This window comes from Hemitrygon akajei, chromosome 7, assembly GCF_048418815.1.
Source record: "Hemitrygon akajei chromosome 7, sHemAka1.3, whole genome shotgun sequence".
Taxonomy (NCBI): domain Eukaryota; kingdom Metazoa; phylum Chordata; class Chondrichthyes; order Myliobatiformes; family Dasyatidae; genus Hemitrygon; species Hemitrygon akajei.
Window position 1 is genome coordinate 140,902,053 of NC_133130.1, and position 18,661 is coordinate 140,920,713.

The following is an 18,661-nucleotide window of genomic DNA, read 5'->3' on the forward strand; positions in this document are numbered from 1 at the left end:
GGGGGGGGGGGGTGGGGTGATGTGACAGTGTAGAGAGAGCTTCACTCTGTGTCTGTCCTGCTACCCCCGCCCCGGGGGTGTGTGATGTGACAGAGTAGAGAGAGCTTCACTCTGTGTCTGTCCTGCTACCCCCCGCCCCGGGGGTGTGTGATGTGACAGTGTAGAGAGAGCTTCACTCTGTGTCTGTCCTGCTACCCCCGCCCCGGGGGTGTGTGATGCGACAGTGTAGAGAGAGCTTCACTCTGTGTCTGTCCTGCTACCCCACGCCCCGGGGGTGTGTGATGTGACAGTGTAGAGAGAGCTTCACTCTGTGTCTGTCCTGCTACCCCCGCCCCGGGGGTGTGTGATGTGACAGTGTAGAGGGATCTTCACTCTGTGTCTGTCCTGCTACCCCCGCCCCGGGGGTGTGTGATGCGACAGTGTAGAGAGAGCTTCACTCTGTGTCTGTCCTGCTACCCCCGCCCCCGGGGGTGTGTGATGCGACAGTGTAGAGAGAGCTTCACTCTGTGTCTGTCCTGCTACCCCCACCCCGGGGGTGTGTGATGTGACAGTGTAGAGAGAGCTTCACTCTGTGTCTGTCCTGCTACCCCCCACCCCCGGGGGTGTGTGATGCGACAGTGTAGAGGGATCTTCACTCTGTGTCTGTCCTGCTACCCCCGCCCCGGGGGTGTGTGATGTGACAGTGTAGAGAGAGCTTCACTCTGTGTCTGTCCTGCTACCCCCCGCCCCGGGGGTGTGTGATGTGACAGTGTAGAGAGAGCTTCACTCTGTGTCTGTCCTGCTACCCCCGCCCCGGGGGTGTGTGATGTGACAGTGTAGAGAGAGCTTCACTCTGTGTCTGTCCTGCTACCCCCGCCCCGGGGGTGTGTGATGCGACAGTGTAGAGAGAGCTTCACTCTGTGTCTGTCCTGCTACCCCCGCCCCGGGGGTGTGTGATGTGACAGTGTAGAGAGAGCTTCACTCTGTGTCTGTCCTGCTACCCCCGCCCCGGGGGTGTGTGATGCGACAGTGTAGAGAGAGCTTCACTCTGTGTCTGTCCTGCTACCCCCGCCCCGGGGGTGTGTGATGCGACAGTGTAGAGAGAGCTTCACTCTGTGTCTGTCCTGCTACCCCCGCCCCGGGGGTGTGTGATGCGACAGTGTAGAGAGAGCTTCACTCTGTGTCTGTCCTGCTACCCCCGACCCGGGGGTGTGTGATGCGACAGTGTAGAGAGAGCTTCACTCTGTGTCTGTCCTGCTACCCCCGCCCCGGGGGTGTGTGATGCGACAGTGTAGAGAGAGCTTCACTCTGTGTCTGTCCTGCTACCCCCGCCCCGGGGGTGTGTGATGCGACAGTGTAGAGAGAGCTTCACTCTGTGTCTGTCCTGCTACCCCCCGCCCCGGGGGTGTGTGATGTGACAGTGTAGAGAGAGCTTCACTCTGTGTCTATCCTGCTACCCCCGCCCCGGGGGTGGGGGGGGGGTGATGTGACAGTGTAGAGAGAGCTTCACTCTGTGTCTATCCTGCTACCCCCGCCCCGGGGGTGTGTGATGTGACAGTGTAGAGAGAGCTTCACTCTGTGTCTATCCTGCTACCCCCGCCCCGGGGGTGTGTGATGTGACAGTGTAGAGAGAGCTTCACTCTGTGTCTATCCTGCTACCCCCGCCCCGGGGGTGGGGGGGGGGTGATGTGACAGTGTAGAGAGAGCTTCACTCTGTGTCTGTCCTGCTACCCCCGCCCCGGGGATGTGTGATGTGACAGTGTAGAGAGAGCTTCACTCTGTGTCTGTCCTGCTACCCCCGCCCCGGGGGTGGGGGGGGGGGGTGATGTGACAGTGTAGAGAGAGCTTCACTCTGTGTCTGTCCTGCTACCCCCCGCCCCGGGGGTGTGTGATGTGACAGTGTAGAGAGAGCTTCACTCTGTGTCTATCCTGCTACCCCCGCCCCGGGGGTGTGTGATGTGACAGTGTAGAGAGAGCTTCACTCTGTGTCTGTCCTACTACCCCCGCCCCGGGGGTGGGGGGGGGGTGATGTGACAGTGTAGAGAGATCTTCACTCTGTGTCTGTCCTGCTGTCTCTGTCCTGGAGGCTATGACAAGACAGAACAGAAGGAACTTTACTCTATTGTGTTTCTTTGCTTCAACCCACTCAGTCGGTTTAATGGGACAGTGCAGAACGAGCATTATTCTCTCCAGACTGTTCCGAGCCTAGTAATATGTGACAGAATAATACAGATGAAGATTTACCATCTCTAACCTTTTGCTCAAAAATAACACTGAAATTTCCCCCTTGTCCAACTCCATACAAGGACGTACAACTAGCTGTCAGAATCAGAATCAGGTGTATTATCACCCAGATGTGTCATGAAATTTGTTAATTTATTACTTCAATTTTTTAATTTGTACTAATTATTTGTAATTTTATGAATTGATTTTCTAAAATTCTGCTTAAGTCAAAGCTCTGTATAGGATTCTCTGAGAAAAGATCTTCAATTCTGAATTGTAGAAGGTGAGTGCGTTTTGTTCGGGTGTCCGAGTGCAGGTGACAGCATTCTCCGGTGTATCTGCAGGCCGAAGAAAACAAGCTGCTCTGAGAGGGTTGTTGTGGAAAGAAAAGGAGACATTGACATTCTCTTTGTTCCTCCAGCTTAATCATCCACTGCAGACTTTATGTTTAAACCCGCCAACTGCAGCTCCCGCATGTCACAAAGAGCCAGATGAGTTGTAGCATTTATATCCAGAGAGGTCTGGGAATCTACGGTCTTTACTTTCAAGTTGTGTCTTTGTATAAATTATAGGCCTTTTTTTTGTACTTCTGTAAAGGTTTTGTTGACTTTACAAATGTCTGATTGTTCATAATACTTGTCTTGTGAGTCATAGTGATCGATTGTGTCTAGCTCTCTGTCCTGCCCTTTGTTGCCTCTTTCAAAATAAGTTTATTCAAAGTTAAGTAAATTTATGATCAAAGTATGTACAGTATATGCTACCTTATACTACCTTGAGATTTGTTTTCTTGTGCAGGAATCTACAGGAAAAATAAATAATGCAATAGTATTTACAAAAAAAAACTGTTCATAAAAAGTCTGACAAACAATCAATATGCAATGTGCAAAAGAAGGCAAACTGCGAGTTTTAAAAAATACTGAACACAAGAGTTGTAAAGAGCCAGCGAGATTGAGTCTGTAGGTTATAGAATCAGTTCAGTGTTGAGGTGAGTGAAGTTGTCCACGCCGGCTCGGAAGCCTGTTGGTTGTAGGGTAGTAGCTGTTCTTGAACCTGGTGGTGTGGCACCTAAGGCTCCTGTACCTCCTGCCCGGTGGTAGGAGCAGGAAGAGGGTACGGCCCAGGTGATGGGGCTCTTTGATGGGGGGATGCTGCTTTCTTGTGGCAGCGCTCTATGTAATTGTACTTACTGGTGGAAGAGCTTTTGCCTGTAATAGACTGTACCTACCCACAGTCTGACTGTCATTCCCAGTATTGCCTTTTCTGTGGCAGGTAGTGGTGGAATATGCCCCACTGTGCATCAATACAAGTTTGCCGAAGTTTTTGGTGACATGTGGAATCTGCACAAACTTCTAAGAAATTCAGTTTCAAATTATAACACAATCATTTCTATCCAGAACACACTCTAGCCCCTGTGGCCCCCACCAGTCCCGGAGAGACCTCAGTGTACCCGTGGACACCATGAGTTCCCTCTCCGGATACACACGGGTATTGACATAACCCCGGAAGAGAGGCAGGTAGTCGGCAGGGGTGGAATCCTCAACAGTCCACAGCCTGGACTCATGAGTGGCTACTTTGGCCGAGCCAACAAGTAGATTTAGTTTCAGAAACGATTGAGAGGAGGGGCAGGAGTTGTGCTATTAATCAGGGGCGATATCACAGCTGCACTCAGAGAGGATATAATGGAAGGCTTATCTATCATGTCTGTATAGGGGCAACTGAAAAATACGAAAGGTTCAATCACACTGGTGGGATTATACTACAGTCATTGAGACATTGAGGAACACGTATGCAAGCAGTTATAAAAACAGCAGGGTGTCCTGAATTTCCCGAATAGGTATTGAGACCTCCTTAGTGCAGGGTTTAGATGGGGTAGAATTTGTTAGCTGCATCCAGGAGGATTTCTAAAACCAATATTGGGCAGTCCAAAATGAGATGGGCTCATACTCGACCTGGCGTTGGGCCCGGTGACTGAACTCTCAGTGGGAAAACAGTGAGGGAACAGTGATCACAATTCTATAAGTTTTAAGATAGCTGTAGATAGGGATAAGTATGGACCTTGAGTATCAAATTGGAGCATAGTAAATTCTCAGAGTATTAGGCAGGAAGTAGGCAGAGTTAATTGGGAACACATCTGATACGTGGAGAGTGTTTAAAGACCAACGGCGCAGAGTACAGGACAGGCATTTTCCAGTCAGATGGAAGGACAAGAATGGCAGGTAAGAGAATCTTGGATGCCAGGGGAGGTGGTGAATTTAGTCAAAAAGCAAAAGGAAGCATATGTAAGCTTTGTTGTTCCTTCTCATGCCTTGTGGCACATCGGGCGGCATTTTGGCCCTTTCGGTAGCACCTGGCTGGTTTTTTTTAACAAGGCCGTGTTGTTAGTGTGGAAGTGTGCAAGAGGCCAACCAGATTGAACTTGAGACCATTCACCTCGAAGTCCAGTGCTGATGTCACTACACCACTGGCCTGCTATGTAAGGCTTAGGGAGCTAAATTGGGAATTACAGAGAAGCTAGAAAAGGAGTCTCTGTGGGTGGAGGTTAGGAAGAGGAAAGAGTCAATAACTCTACTGAGTGTTTTTGATAGACCACCCACTGGTAACAAGGACATCGAGGAGCAGATAGGGAGACAGATTCTGGAAAGGAGTAATATTAACGTGGTTGTTCTGGTGGGAGGTTTTAATTTCCCAAATATTGATTGGCATCTCCCTAGAGTGAGGGGTTTAGATGGGGTGGAGTTTGTTAGGTGTGTTCAGGAAGGTTTCTTGACACAATATGTAGATAAGCCTACAAGAGGAGAGGCTGTACTTGATTTGGTATTGGGAAATGAACCTGGTCAGCTGTCAGGTCTCTCAGTGGAAGAGCATTTTGGAGACAGTGATCACAATTCTATCTCCTTTACCATAGCATTGGAGAGAGATAGGAACAGACAATTTAGGGAAATGTTTAATTAGAGTAAGGGGAAATATGAGGCATTCAGGCAGGAACTTGGAAGCATACCAGGTGTGATTGATAAGTTCAAGGCCTAAGGTAGAAGGAGTCAATTTTAGAAAACCCAGCACATTTATTTTTCAACATAGTCCCCTCCTACATTTACACACTTAGTCCAGCGGTCGTGGAGCATACAGATCTTGGACCTCCAGAAAGTGTCCACAGCAGGAGCGATTGATAAGTTTGTGGCCTAAGGTAAAAGGAGATGAGTTATACAGCTCTCGTTACATGCACGTGCAGTTCAGCTCTTTGAGTGATTATGCAGAAAGTTTGAAGTTAATAACTCATCTCCTTCTACCTTAGGCCATGAACTTATCAATCACCCCGATGGGGGTTGCGGATCAGACCCCACTTGGAGTACTGTGCTCAGTTCTGGTCACCTCACTATAGGAAGGACGTAGAAACCATAGAAAGGGTGCAGAGGAGATTTACAAGGATGTTGCCTGGATTGGGGACATGCCTTATGAGAATAGGTTGAGTAAACTTGGCCTTTTCTGCTTGGAGTAACAGAGGATGAGAGGTGACCTGATAGAGGTGTATAAGATGATAAGAGGCATTGATCATGTGGATAGTCAGAGGCTTTTTCCCAGGGCTGAAATGGCTAACACGAGAGGGCACAGTTTTAAAGTGCTTGGAAGTAGGTACAAAGGCGATGTCAGGTGTAAGTTTTTATGCAGAGAGTGGGGAGTGTGTGGAATGGGCTGCCAGTGGCAGTGGTGGAGGTGGAAACGGTAGGGTCCTTTAAGAGACAGGAGGCTTAGAAAAATAGAGGGCTATGGGTAAGCCTAGGTAGTTCTAAGGTAAGGACATGTTCGGCACAGCTTTATGGGCTGAAGGACCTGTATTGTGCTGTAGGTTTTCTGTGTTTCTATGTTTTTAACACATGTTGGGAATTAGTAAAGCCAAGAGGGGCCATGAACAGTTCTCAGCAAGTTGGATTAAAGGAAAATTGCAACTGTTACTCCGCTATTTAAGAAGGGTGGGAGGCAGCAGAAAGGAAACTATAGACCTGTTAGCTTGACATCAGTGGTTGGGAAGTTGTTGGAATTGATTGTTATGGATGAGATTACGGAATACCTGGAGGCACATGACAAGATGGGCCAAAGCCAGAACGGTTTCCTGAAAGGAAAATCCTGCCTGAGTAACCTACTGCAATTCTTTGAGGAAATTACAAGCAGGTAGACAAAGGAGATGTAGTAGACGTGGAGTACTTGGATTTTCAGAAGGCCTTTGACAAGGTGCCGCACATGAAGCTGCTTAGCAAGATAAGAGTCCGTGGAATTACAGGGGAGTTACTAGCATGGGTGGAGCATAGGCTGATCGGCAGAAAACAGACAGTGGGAATAAAGGGATCCTATTCTGGCTGGCTGCTGGTTACCAGTGGAATTCCACAGGGTTGGTGTTGGGACCGCTGCTTTTTATGATGTGCTTCAATGATTTGGATTATGGGATTAATGGATTTGTGGCTAAATTTGCCAATGATACAAAGATTGGTGAAGGATTAGGTAGTGTTGAGGAAACAGAGAGCCTGAAGAGAGACGTAGATAGTTTAGGGCAAAGGGCAAAATAGTGGCAAATGAAATACAATGTTGGAAGGAGTGTGGTCATGCACTTTGGTGGAAGAAATAAATGGGCAGACTATGATTTAGATCAGGAGAGAATTCAAAATGCAGGATATATTGACATTGGAGAGGGTTCAGAGAAGATTCCCCAGCATGATTCCAGGAATGAAAGGGTTACCGTATGAGGAATGTCTGGCAGCTCTTGGGCTGTATTCCCTGGAGTTCAGGGGAATGAGGGGGGATCTCATAGAAACATTCCAAATGTTAACAGATTAGATATGGCAAAGTTATTTCCCACGGTAGGGGAGTCTAGGACAAGAGGGCATGACATCAAGATTGAAGGACATCCATTTAGAAGCAGCTATGCAGGGCAAGTCATTGGGTGTATTTAAGGCAGAGATAGATAGGTTCTTGATTAGCCAGGGCATCAAAGGGTGATTTTTATCGCCTGGGTGAAGGCAGGGGAGTGGGGATGACTGGAAGAATTGGATCAGCCCATGATTGAATGGTGGAGCAGACTCGATGGGCCGAATGGCCTACTTCTGCTCCTATACCTTATAGAATCCCAAGGCCTTCTACACATGTATCAAGAATACCAGGATAACTTGTAGGCCAACTCAATGATAAAGGAGAGAACATGTGCTTGGAGGTGCAGGATCTGAGTGAGGTCCTAAGTGAACACTTTGCATCAGAATTTACCAAGGAAAAGAGTGTAGAGAATAGTGAGATCAGTGTGGAGCTAATGCGCTAGGGTGGGTTAGTAAGTTTGCAAACAATACCAAGATTGGTTGTGTTGTGGAGTGTATAGAAGACTGCCGTAGGATACGGGGGAATATAGATCAGTTTCAGATATGGGCAGAGGAGCAACAGGTGGAGCTTAACCCAGCCAAATGTGAGGTGTTGCACTTTGGGAGATCGAATATAAATAGACAGTACACTGTTAGTATCAGGACCCTTAACAGTGTCGATGTACAGACCTCCTTGAAGGTGCAAACACAGGCTGATAGAGTGGTGAAGAAGGTCTTCGCTAGTTTAAGAGTCAGTAAGTTATGTTGCAGGTTTATAAAACTCCAGTTAGGCTGCACCTGGCGGATAGCAAAGAGAGTGTGTGTGAGCCCGGAATGCGATGCCGGGGGTGGTACTGGGCTAGCTTGGCTGAATATTTCATTATTAATTAGTCTGGCACAACATTGTGGGCCGAATGGCCTGTCCCTGTGCTGTATTGACGTATATCTTATGAGATTCTCCACCTGACCCGCTTCCCCCATCCACCCGCCCCACCAGGGAAGATCAGGAGTGGGGCTGAAGTACGGAGCGGGCTCGGCGGCCCAGACGGTCGCCTCCTGCTCCTGTTTCCTACGCAGCCCCTTCGGATACTCAGATGGGAACTACTCTCTTTAGGTACCCGATAAAGTGGCATCTAAGTGTATGTCTGTATGTTCATGGTCTTCTGTTGCTGTAGCCCATCTGCTTCAAGTTTGAGGTGTTGAGTGTTCCGAGATGCTCCTCTGTGCATCGCTACAGTAACGCGCGGTTATTTGTGTTACTCTCGCCTTCCTGTCAGCTTGAACCAGAACGGCTCTTCTCCGAACTCTCTCCGTTTTCACCCACAGAACAGCCACTCGCTGGATTTTTTTTTTTGTTTTTTTGGTTTTGTTTTTCATACTTTGCTCTGTAAATTCTTAAAACTGCTGTGCGTGAAAATCCCCGGAAACCAGACGTTTCTGAGACACTCGAGCCACCCCATCTTGACATCATTCCACAGTCAACGGCAGAAATCGTGCTCCCGATGTTGGGGGAGTCCAGAACCAGAGGCCACAGTTTAAGAATAAGGGGTAGGCCATTTAGAACGGAGTTCAGGAAAAACTTCTTCACCCAGAGAGTTGTGGATCTGTGGAATTCTCTGCCTTAGAAGGCAGTGGAGGCCAATTCTCTGGATGCTTTAAAGAAAGAGTTAGATAGAGCTCTTAAAGATAGCGGAGTCAAGGGATATGGGGAGAAGGCAGGAACGGGGTACTGATGATGGATGATCAGCCATGATCACAGTGAACGGCGGTGCTGGCTCGAAGGGCCGAATGGCCTACTCCTGCACCTATTGTCTATTGTCTCCTAGGTCAGTCACATTTCTCTCCCATTCTCGTGTTTGGTCTGAACAATAACTGCACCTCACGCCATGTCTGCATGCTCTGAGTTGCTGCCTCATGATTGGCTGATTAGGTATTTGCACTAACGAGCAGGTGTGTCAAATAGAACAACCGTTGGGTACATGATCCACCGTCTCCTCTCGGTCGCAGAGCGGACAGGCGGCTGGGGAGTTGGTGAACTGGCCAGGAATCTGCTGCACGGCACTGCTCGATGCAAAACTCTCCAGCTCGGGTCCCCACTGAAAGCGGAAACAACTCCCCCGTAAGGAGGTCTCCACTAGGGGACCGCCGCCTTTGCCGGACGCAAAAACAAACCACGTGTCCAGACGGCAGGCGAGGGCAAGGAAGAGAGCAGCCCGCACAGAAAAGCGGCTCATGGTTTGCAGGACCCGCTCCTCAGATAGATTTGGGGCCTTGGGTCCGATGTGTAGTTCTGGCCGAGCAGGAGTCGGCACAGTCGGGATCACTCCACACTCACAAGTCCCCTTCTATCACGCACCGTGACGGAATGGGGACCGGCCTCTCTCCACTCACTGCTCTGCCCCTGCCCTGGGTCTGTGTGACAGGATAATATAGAGGAACCTTCACTCTGTGTCCAGCTCGTACCCCTTGAGTGTGTGATGGGACAGTACAGACGGAGCCCCACTCTGTGTCTAGACAACACCTGGAAGTGTCTGATGGGACTGGTTATAGAGGGAGCTTTACAAATGGAATTGGGAGCGGCTGTTAGTAGGTGAGGTAACAACAGTAAAATAAGGAGGAGATTGGATTTATTGGGACTAGCCAACAAAGGGATGAAATCATTCTCCCTGAGACTAGCTGGTATTTCAGCTTCCTCCCACAAGCGCGTTGGTGGGTGTGTTGCTGTAAACTGTGTGGCTAGGTGAGGGAGTCTGGGGAGTGGAAGAGAATGTAGGTAAAAATAAAGTTGGGTTAATATGGGATTAGTGAAAATGGGTGATTGATGGTCGGCAGGGACTGGATGGGCCGAACAGTCTGACTCCGAGCAGCGTCTCTCTGTGACTGCCCCCACCTTCAGCGGTAAAGACCGCACGACCCTGGCGGACGCGTAATTTAGATTTGAATGACACTGCCGAGGAGACACGGTGGAAGTTACGGCAGCCCCCGGCGTGACTGTCCACGGCCGCGCCCGGCCTGCTCAGTGTCGCTCCCCAAGCCCCTGCCGGCCCACGGCCGCAGTTTCGGGGCGTGGTTGTCGGTCTCCCCACCCGCTTTGGAAGCAGCTGCCGCTTTCAGCTCCGAGCGATGAGGGGTTCCGCTGTTTGCCGAGGCGTCTCCAGGCAACACATTGAAGATGAGAAAAACTGCTTGTCGGGGCTGTTTGAATGAAGAGCGGGGACTGTGTGTGTGTATGTGGGGGGGGGGGGGGGTCAGCAGAGGTGGTTCCAGGGGCGGGGAAGAGGGGAGAGGAGAGGGGAGATCGATGGGGAGGGAAGGGGCAGAGGAGAGAGGACGTGATGGGGAGGAGGAGGGGAAGGGGATGAGGGAAGGGAGGGTACTCCCCCCCCCCACACACACACACACACACAGGGCTCTCATGGGTTAAAGCGGCTGCAGCAATAGCAAGCCATGCCAGGCGCTCTGCGGGAGGCTGTGGTTTCAGGAACAAATCAGCATCCAAGGAGGAATGCGCACAGAATGCAGCAGACCCGGCTGCATCCATGGAAAAGAGTAAACAGTGACTTCTCGAGCCGAGACCCTTCATCAGGACCGAAACGTTGATGTTTTTCCAATCTTTTCCATAGACGGTGCCCGGCCTGCTGAGTGCTTCCAGAATTTTGAGTGTGGGTTGTGTTTGGATTTCCAGTATCTGCAGATCTTCTCTTTGTTTGTGTAACATCTTAGGAGGAGCAGGAGGAAATCCAAGAAAAACAGAAGTTCCAAGGTTTGAGTAATTAAAAAAACACACAGACGCTAATTCGTGGGGGACTGCGGGGATAAACAAAGGGAGCTCATACTTAGACCAATGATTAACCTGGGCACTGGTACTTCAGCAATGACGAGTGTTCTGGGGGTTACTGCGTTGCTCCGGTAACTGGTCTAAGGGTGACCCCGTCCTGTCCGGGGCAGGTACTGGTCGGACTAGCCACAAATTGGATGCCACCCGGATCCAGAGTCAGGTGTCAATCCAAGCCGACGACGGCGTGTTTCCGCCGATCAGCCCAACCTGGAACCCCACGGGGTCATTCGCTGTCCAGCACCACTCACCAACCACGACTTGACCTCAGGTTTCTGGTTGAAAATGGATAAGCTTCCAGAGATGACACTGATAGTGCCCACCATCACTGGGCGTATTCCACTGGCAGTGCCCCACCATCACTGCTCACACTCCACTGGCAGTGCCTGTCTCCACTGGACATACTTCACTGACAATTCCCACCATCACTGGGCTCTCTCCACTGGCAGTGCCCCACCATCACTGCTCACACTCCACTGGCAGTGCCTGTCTCCACTGGACATACTTCACTGGCAATTCCCACCATCACTGTCCACACTCCGCTGGCAGTGCCCCACCATCACTGCTCACACTCCACTGGCAGTGCCTGTCTCCACTGGACATACTTCACTGACAATTCCCACCATCACTGTCCACACTCCGCTGGCAGTACCCACCACTGCTCACACTCCACTGGCAGTGCCTGTCTCCACTGACAATTCCCACCATCACTGTCCACACTCCGCTGGCAGTGCCCCACCATCACTGCTCACACTCCACTGGCAGTGCCCACCACTGCCCACACTCCACTGACAGTGCCTGACACCACTAGATCTGTCCCGCTGGTAGCGCCCGTTCTCACTGGACAAACTCCACTGTAAATGTCTGCTATCACTGGCACACTCCATTTACAGTGCTTGCCATCGCTGGGTGCACTCCACTGGCAGTGCCCACTGGATCGTCAGGATGCCCTCACCCTGACAGTGTTCTCTGACATCAACAGATCCCAACTGCCCACGAGGGAATGTTTGAAGAGTGAGGAGGCGGAGGGGTGGGCACTGGGTTAAGCCCACTGGAGTACCCTCTTCCAGTTGTCAAGCTGCCAGGGTTTTGGGACCAGGCACCCAGATTCTCACCAGAACTTGTTCGGCCAGCTCTGCTACTGCCTCTGCTCTGCCATGGCATTAGCTCGCCGATGCCCAAGCTTCGCCCCTGTTGTCTGAGAGTGACAGCAGGACAATCAAGTGTAATAAACATAACAGCCATATCGAGCAGGGTGTGTATCAGTGTGCGTGTGCACTCAGCCTCGGCGTTAATTACCAGATGAGCACGTCCCTGCTGTTTACCGGAGATCACGCTGAAGGCAGACACACGGGGACCTCGACAATTTCAGAAAATACAAGCAGCAGGGACGAACCCGTGGAGACAGCAGGTGTAGGTCGAAAGGAGCCGGTCGAATCCCTGGAGAACGAGGCAGCGAGAAAACAAACCGCGCCAGCAGGAGCTGAGCCAAATATTGTAAACAAGAGGCGGGCTGAGCGGTGCCAATTTCGCATCGCCGACATCACCTGCCAGCCAGGGCAGGAAGAAACTCCAGCACAGTCCTATGACCCAGGCTCGGGAGTCAGAGGGGTCAGAGGACAAAGAAAACTGGGGTCTGAGGAACTGAGGCCAGAGGGACAGGAGGACTGGGATCAGAGTACAGGGGCAGCAGGCGAGCCCTGCATCCGCAGGGACCCGAGGCTCCAGCAGGGAGCAGGGAGAGCGCACCGTCGCTCTAACCTGGGTATTTGCTGCCCCTTGCTGGTGACTGTCACCATGTGCACGGATAAATTTCAAATTCCCTCAGCCAAAATCTCCCGGCATTGGCACTTCCATCGACCAAAGGCAGGGTCTAGGCAACGGCCAGCCCCGCAGTCTTGAAGTGTGCCCTGTCCCTGTCAGGACGGAACAGGGAGATCTCTGTATTCAGGGCTGGTGAATCAGAGTTATATAAGAAATGAACCGAACGCCGTAAGGGCACTCGAGAGGCAATTTCAGATTAAACTGGAATCAGTGATGGACGCTCGACAGCTCACTGTAGGTAGTATTAATATAGTATATTAATACTCCCTGCAGTATTAATATAGGAGTATATTAATACTCCCTACAAGGACAAATCGAGTAGAGGCGACAGCAGCGAGCGTCGCTCTCAGATGAGCTCAATGACTTTAATATATGCTTGCATAGGGACTGCCCGCACAACTCCCCCCCCCCACACACACACCCACAACCCCCCCACACACACACCCACAACCCCCCCACACACACACACCCCACCCCCCCCCACACAAACACACCCACAACCCCCACATACACACCCCCACCCCACACACACCCCCCCCACACACACACACACCCACACCCCCCCCCCCACACACACACACACCCACAACCCCCACACACACACACACACACACACCAACTGTTGACCCTGTGCTTTCGGATTCTGAGGCCGATGTCCGGGCATCCTTCAAGAGGGCGAATCGACGAAAGGCGTCCAGTGTCCAGACAGCGAGCCTGGCCGGATACCGAAGATCAGGCTGGGATAGTTACGGATATATGCAACCTCTCCGTTTTACAGCCCGAAGTTCCCACCTGCTTAAAAGAAGCAATAGGTATACGGGTGGTGACCTGCCTCAACGACCATCCGTTACATGGATTGTAATGAAATGCTTCCGGAGGCTGGTTTCGGCGTGAATCAGCTCCTGCCTCGGTGATGCCCTGGATCCGGTGACACTGCCCCACCGCAGAACAAGTCAGATGTGATTTCTCGTGGCTCTTTGCTCTGGGTCATCCGGACACCCGGAACATGCCACATCAACCAAAGCTCGGCGTTCAGCAAGATGATCCCATTCCAACGCCATCATCCAGTTTCCGGGCCGAGGCTGGAACCTCCCTCCGCAGCCGGATGGATACTGGACTTCCAGCTTGGCGGACCTCAGCCAGTGGGGGTCGGTTACAACATCCCCTCCCTGCGCGGGTGCATCGCAAAGCTGCGTGCCTAGCCCACCGCTCTGCTCTCTGAACTGAGTAAACACGGCTCCGATGCCATCCCGGTGTGGCCTGGACGCGAGTTTATTAGCTGAAGGGACAAACTGGTATTTTTGCGGTCTGACCTGATGGAAGTTCAGGAAGGCCCTGCTGGGAGGGGAACGTGGTCTGCGTCGCCATTTTCCACAACGTGAAGCCACGTCGTCTGCACATACTTTCAGAAATGTGACTGGGAGTAAAGCGCTGTTCGCTTATTTAATTTTTCTGCGTAACTTCTGTGAGTGAATTTCACTCCAAATCTCCAATCTTGGGGAATGATTTATGACTGCCGTAAGTCCCAAATGCCGGTAATGCATACTCGCCTGCATATAAGATTAGAAGAGGCACAGATAGGGTAGAGTTCACCCAGGCAACACCAGGGGTTCCCAACCTTTTTATGCCATTAAACAAAAGGTCCATGGAACCCAGGTTAGGAACCCTTGGGGTAAACAATCCTGGGAGGAGGAAATACTCCAGGGCATAGATTTAAGGTGAGGGGGTGGATTAAAAGGAGATTTACACAAGACCATAAGACATAGGAGCAGAAGTAGGTCATTCGGCCCATCCAGTCTGCTTCACCATTCAATCATGGGCTGATCCAATTCTTCCAGTTATCCCCACTCCCCTGCCTTATCCCCATACCTTTTGATGCCCTGGAAAATCAAGAACCTATCTATCTCTGTTTTAAATACACCCAATGACTTGGCCTCCTCATGCTTGTTCCTCTTTGGCCTGTATATATCCTGTGCCTTCCAAATTGCTTCCAGAATTTCCAGCCCTTACTGCTCTGCCATCATCCCTGCGGTGTTCTTTCCCAATCAATTCTGGCCAGCTCCCCTCTGAAGCTTCCGTAATTCCTTTTACTCCGCTGTGATACTGATACATCTGACTTCAGCTTCCCCTTCTCAAATCTCAGGGTGAATGTGATCATATTATGATCACTTTCCACTACGAGTTCTTTTACCATAAGTTCTCTGATGAATTCTGGTTCATTGCACAACACCCAATCCGGAATAGCTGAATCCCTAGTGAGCTTGACCACAAGCTGCTCTAAAAAGACATCTCATATGCACTCGAGAAATTCCCCCTCCTGTAATCCGGCACCAACCTTGTTTTCCCAATCTCCCTGCATATTGAAGACCCCGTAACTCCTGCCCTCTTGGCGTGCATTTTCTACCTCCCATTTGTAGACCACATCCTTACTGCTGTTTGGGGATCTGTATACAACTCCCATCTGGGTCTTTTTAACTTTGCAGTTCCTTATCTCTATCCACAATGATTCAACACCTTCTGACCCTATGTCACCTCTTTCTAATGATTTGACTTCATTTTTTACCAACAGAGCAATGCTGCCCCCTCTGCCTTCTCTTGGACATTAAGCTCCCAGCTACAATCTTTCAGCCACGATTCTGTGATGCCTACAACAGTATACCTGACAATCTCCAACTGTGCTGCAAGCCACCTACCTTATTCCGTATACCATGTGCATTCAGATACATCTTCATTCCTGCACAACATTGTCACTCGTTCTACCCATGTCATTAGTACATACATGGTCCACGACTTCTGGCTGTTCACCCTCCCATTTAAGAAAGCTGAGGACTCTCAGATAGCTCTTGATCAGAGATATCCCGGACCCTGGCAAACGGGAAGCAACATACCATCCAGGAATCTCTTTCTCGCTCACAGAACCTCCTGTCTGATCCCCTAACTAATGAGTCCCCTATCACCACAGTGTGCCTCTTTCTCCCCCTTCCTGTCTGAGTCACAGAGGCAAGCTCAGTGCCAGAGCTTGACCACTGTGACTTCTCTCTGTTGGGTCTCCCCCTCCCCCTCCACTTCCTCCTGCACCTTGGGTATAATTACCTCTCTATCATCCCCTCAGTCTCCCAAATGATCCGGTGTACATCCAGTTCCAGCTCCAACTCCTGGACTGAGTTTGTTAGAAGCTGCTACTGGATGCACTTCCCGCAGGTGTATTGGTCAGGGATACCGGAGGTCTCCCTGCCTTACCAGGTCCCACAAGATGAACATTGCACTATCCTACAGGTCGTCTCTACCTAGCTGAGCAGTTATAACGAAGAGAAGGGAAAAAAAACTTGTTCTTTGCTTTCTCTGGGTGAAGTCTCTCTTCACGGAAGCCTCGAAGGGCTAAAGCCTTGAGGAGGACAAGGAAATGGCGGACGAATTACGGAAGTATTTGGGATCATTTTTTCCACTGTGGAAGACACTAGCAGTATGCCAGAGGTTCAAGAGTGGTGGGGGCAGAAGTGAGTGAAGTTGCCTTTACTGGGGAGAAGATACTCGAGAAACTGAAAAGTCTGAAGGTAGATAAGTCACCTGGACCAGCTGGTCTACACCCCAGGGTTCTGAAAGAGGTAGCTGCAGAGATAATGGAGCCAGTAGTAATGTCCCCTCAAGAAGCAATGGTTTCTGGCTTGCTCTGGAGGACTGGAAAGTTGAAAATGTCACTCCACTCTTCAAGATGGGAAAGAGGCAGAAGAAAGGAAATTACAGGCCAGTTAGTCAGAGCTCAGTGGTTGGGAAGATGTTGGAGTCAATTGTTAAGGATCTGGTTTGGGGTCTCTTGGAGGCACATGATTAAAATAGGCCATAGTCAGCATGGTTTCCTGCTGGAACTCTTTGAAATAACAAGCAAGTTAGACAAAGGAGAATCAGAGGATGTTATGTACTTGTATTTTTCAGAAGGCCTTTGACCAAGTGCCACACGAGGCTGCTTAACAAGTTAAAAGCCCGTGGTATTACAGGAAATACACTAGCATGGATAGAGCATTGCCTGATTGGCAGGATCGAACAGTAGGAATAAAGGGAGCCTTTTCTGCCGATGACTAGCGATGTTCCGCGGGGGTCTGTGCTGCGACCACTTCTTCTTACATTATATGTCAATGATTTGGATGGAGGAATTGATGGCTTTGTGGCAAGTTTGCAGATGACACAAACATTGGTAGATGGGCAGGTCGCATTGAGGAAGCAAAGAGGCTACAGAAGGATTTAAACAGATTAGGAGAATGGACAAAGAAGTGGCAGATGGAATACAGTGTCAGGAAGTGAATGGTTATGCACTTTGGTAGAAGGAACAAAACACAGACTATTTTCTAAATGGGCATACATTTAAAAAATCTGAGGTGCAAAGGGACTTGGGAGTTTTCATGCAGGATTCTCTGAAGGTTAACTTTCAGGTTGAGTCTGTGGTGAGGAAGGCAAATACAATGTTAGCATTCATTTGAAGAGGATTAGATTATAAAAGCAAGGATCTAATGTTGAGGCTTTATAAGGTGCTGGTGAGATCTCACTTGGAGTATTGTGAGCAATTTTGGACTCCTTATCTAAGAAAGAATGTGCTGACATTGGAGAGTGTTCAAAGGAGGTTCACGAAATTGATTCCAGGATTGAAAGACTTATCATATAAAGAGCGTTTGATGGCTCTGGGCCTGTACTCACTGGAATTCAGAATGAGGGGGGAATCTCATTGAAGTGTATCAAATGTTGAAAGGCCACAATAGAATAAAGTTGGAGAGGATGTTTCTTATGGTGGGGGAGTCTAAGACCAGAGGATACAGCCTCAGAATAGAGGGATATTCTTTTAGAACAGAGATGAGGAGGTATTTCTTTGTCCAGAAATGCAGCTGTGGAGGTCAAGTCATGGATATATTTAAGACAGAGATTGATAGATTCTTGATTAGTCAGAGTATGAAGGGATACAGGGAGAAGGCAGGAGATTGGGGCAGAGAGGGAAATGGATCAAACATGATGAAATGGCAGAGCAGGGTCAATGGGACAAAAGGCCTAATTCTACTCCTGTATCTTATGGTCTTGTTGTCTAACTCCTGGGCGTTCTGTGACCCAGGCTTACTTAAGTTGGAGGAGTTTCAGTTGTTGTGTGTTGCAGTGATATAAAACTTTGGTTAGTGGTGGTGCTGAGAACCTCAAGCTATGTTCCTCAAGGAACACACAGAACTGTAGCATAAATAGTGAAAGAAATGAACCACATCCAAAAATAAAAACACAGCTCCCTTCCCACATCAGCTATCTCAGACCCATTGAATTGGAGTGGAACCATAGACACAAGAAAGGGATTCTGCAGATGCTGGAAATCCAAAGCAACAGAGACAAAATGGCAGAGGAACACAGCAGTTCAAGCAGCATCTATGGAAAAGAGAGAAGAGTTTACACTTTCCATAGATGGTATCTGGTCTGCTGAGTTCCACCAACATCTCGTGTATATTGCGTTGAACTGGAGTGAAAGCAAGCTACCCCCAGTAGTGTGCAGATGACATGGAGACTGGTGGTGTTAAATGTGAAAAGGGTAGTCTTGCGCTACAGGATGCCATGGATCAGCCGTTGAGTTGGATAGAGCAGTGGCAAATAATACTTTATCCTGCTAAGTGTGCAGTGATGCATCTTGTGGGGTCCTGAGGTCCTGACCAGAGTACTGATCGAGGGGGTCGTTGAGGGTCAGCAACGGAAAGGGTGAGCAGCTTCAAGTTCCTGGACATCAACATCTCAAATGCCTATCCAGGACCCAACATATTGATGCAATTGCAAGCAACACATGCCTGTAGCTACCCTTCATTAGGAGTCTGAAGAGACTTGGTATGTCAGCAAAGACTCCAGCAAATTTATACACATATACCGCGGAGAGCACCGTTTGAGATTGTATCTCAATGGAGGCTCCAATGCATAAGATTGTAAAGGGCTGTAGACTCAGCCAGCT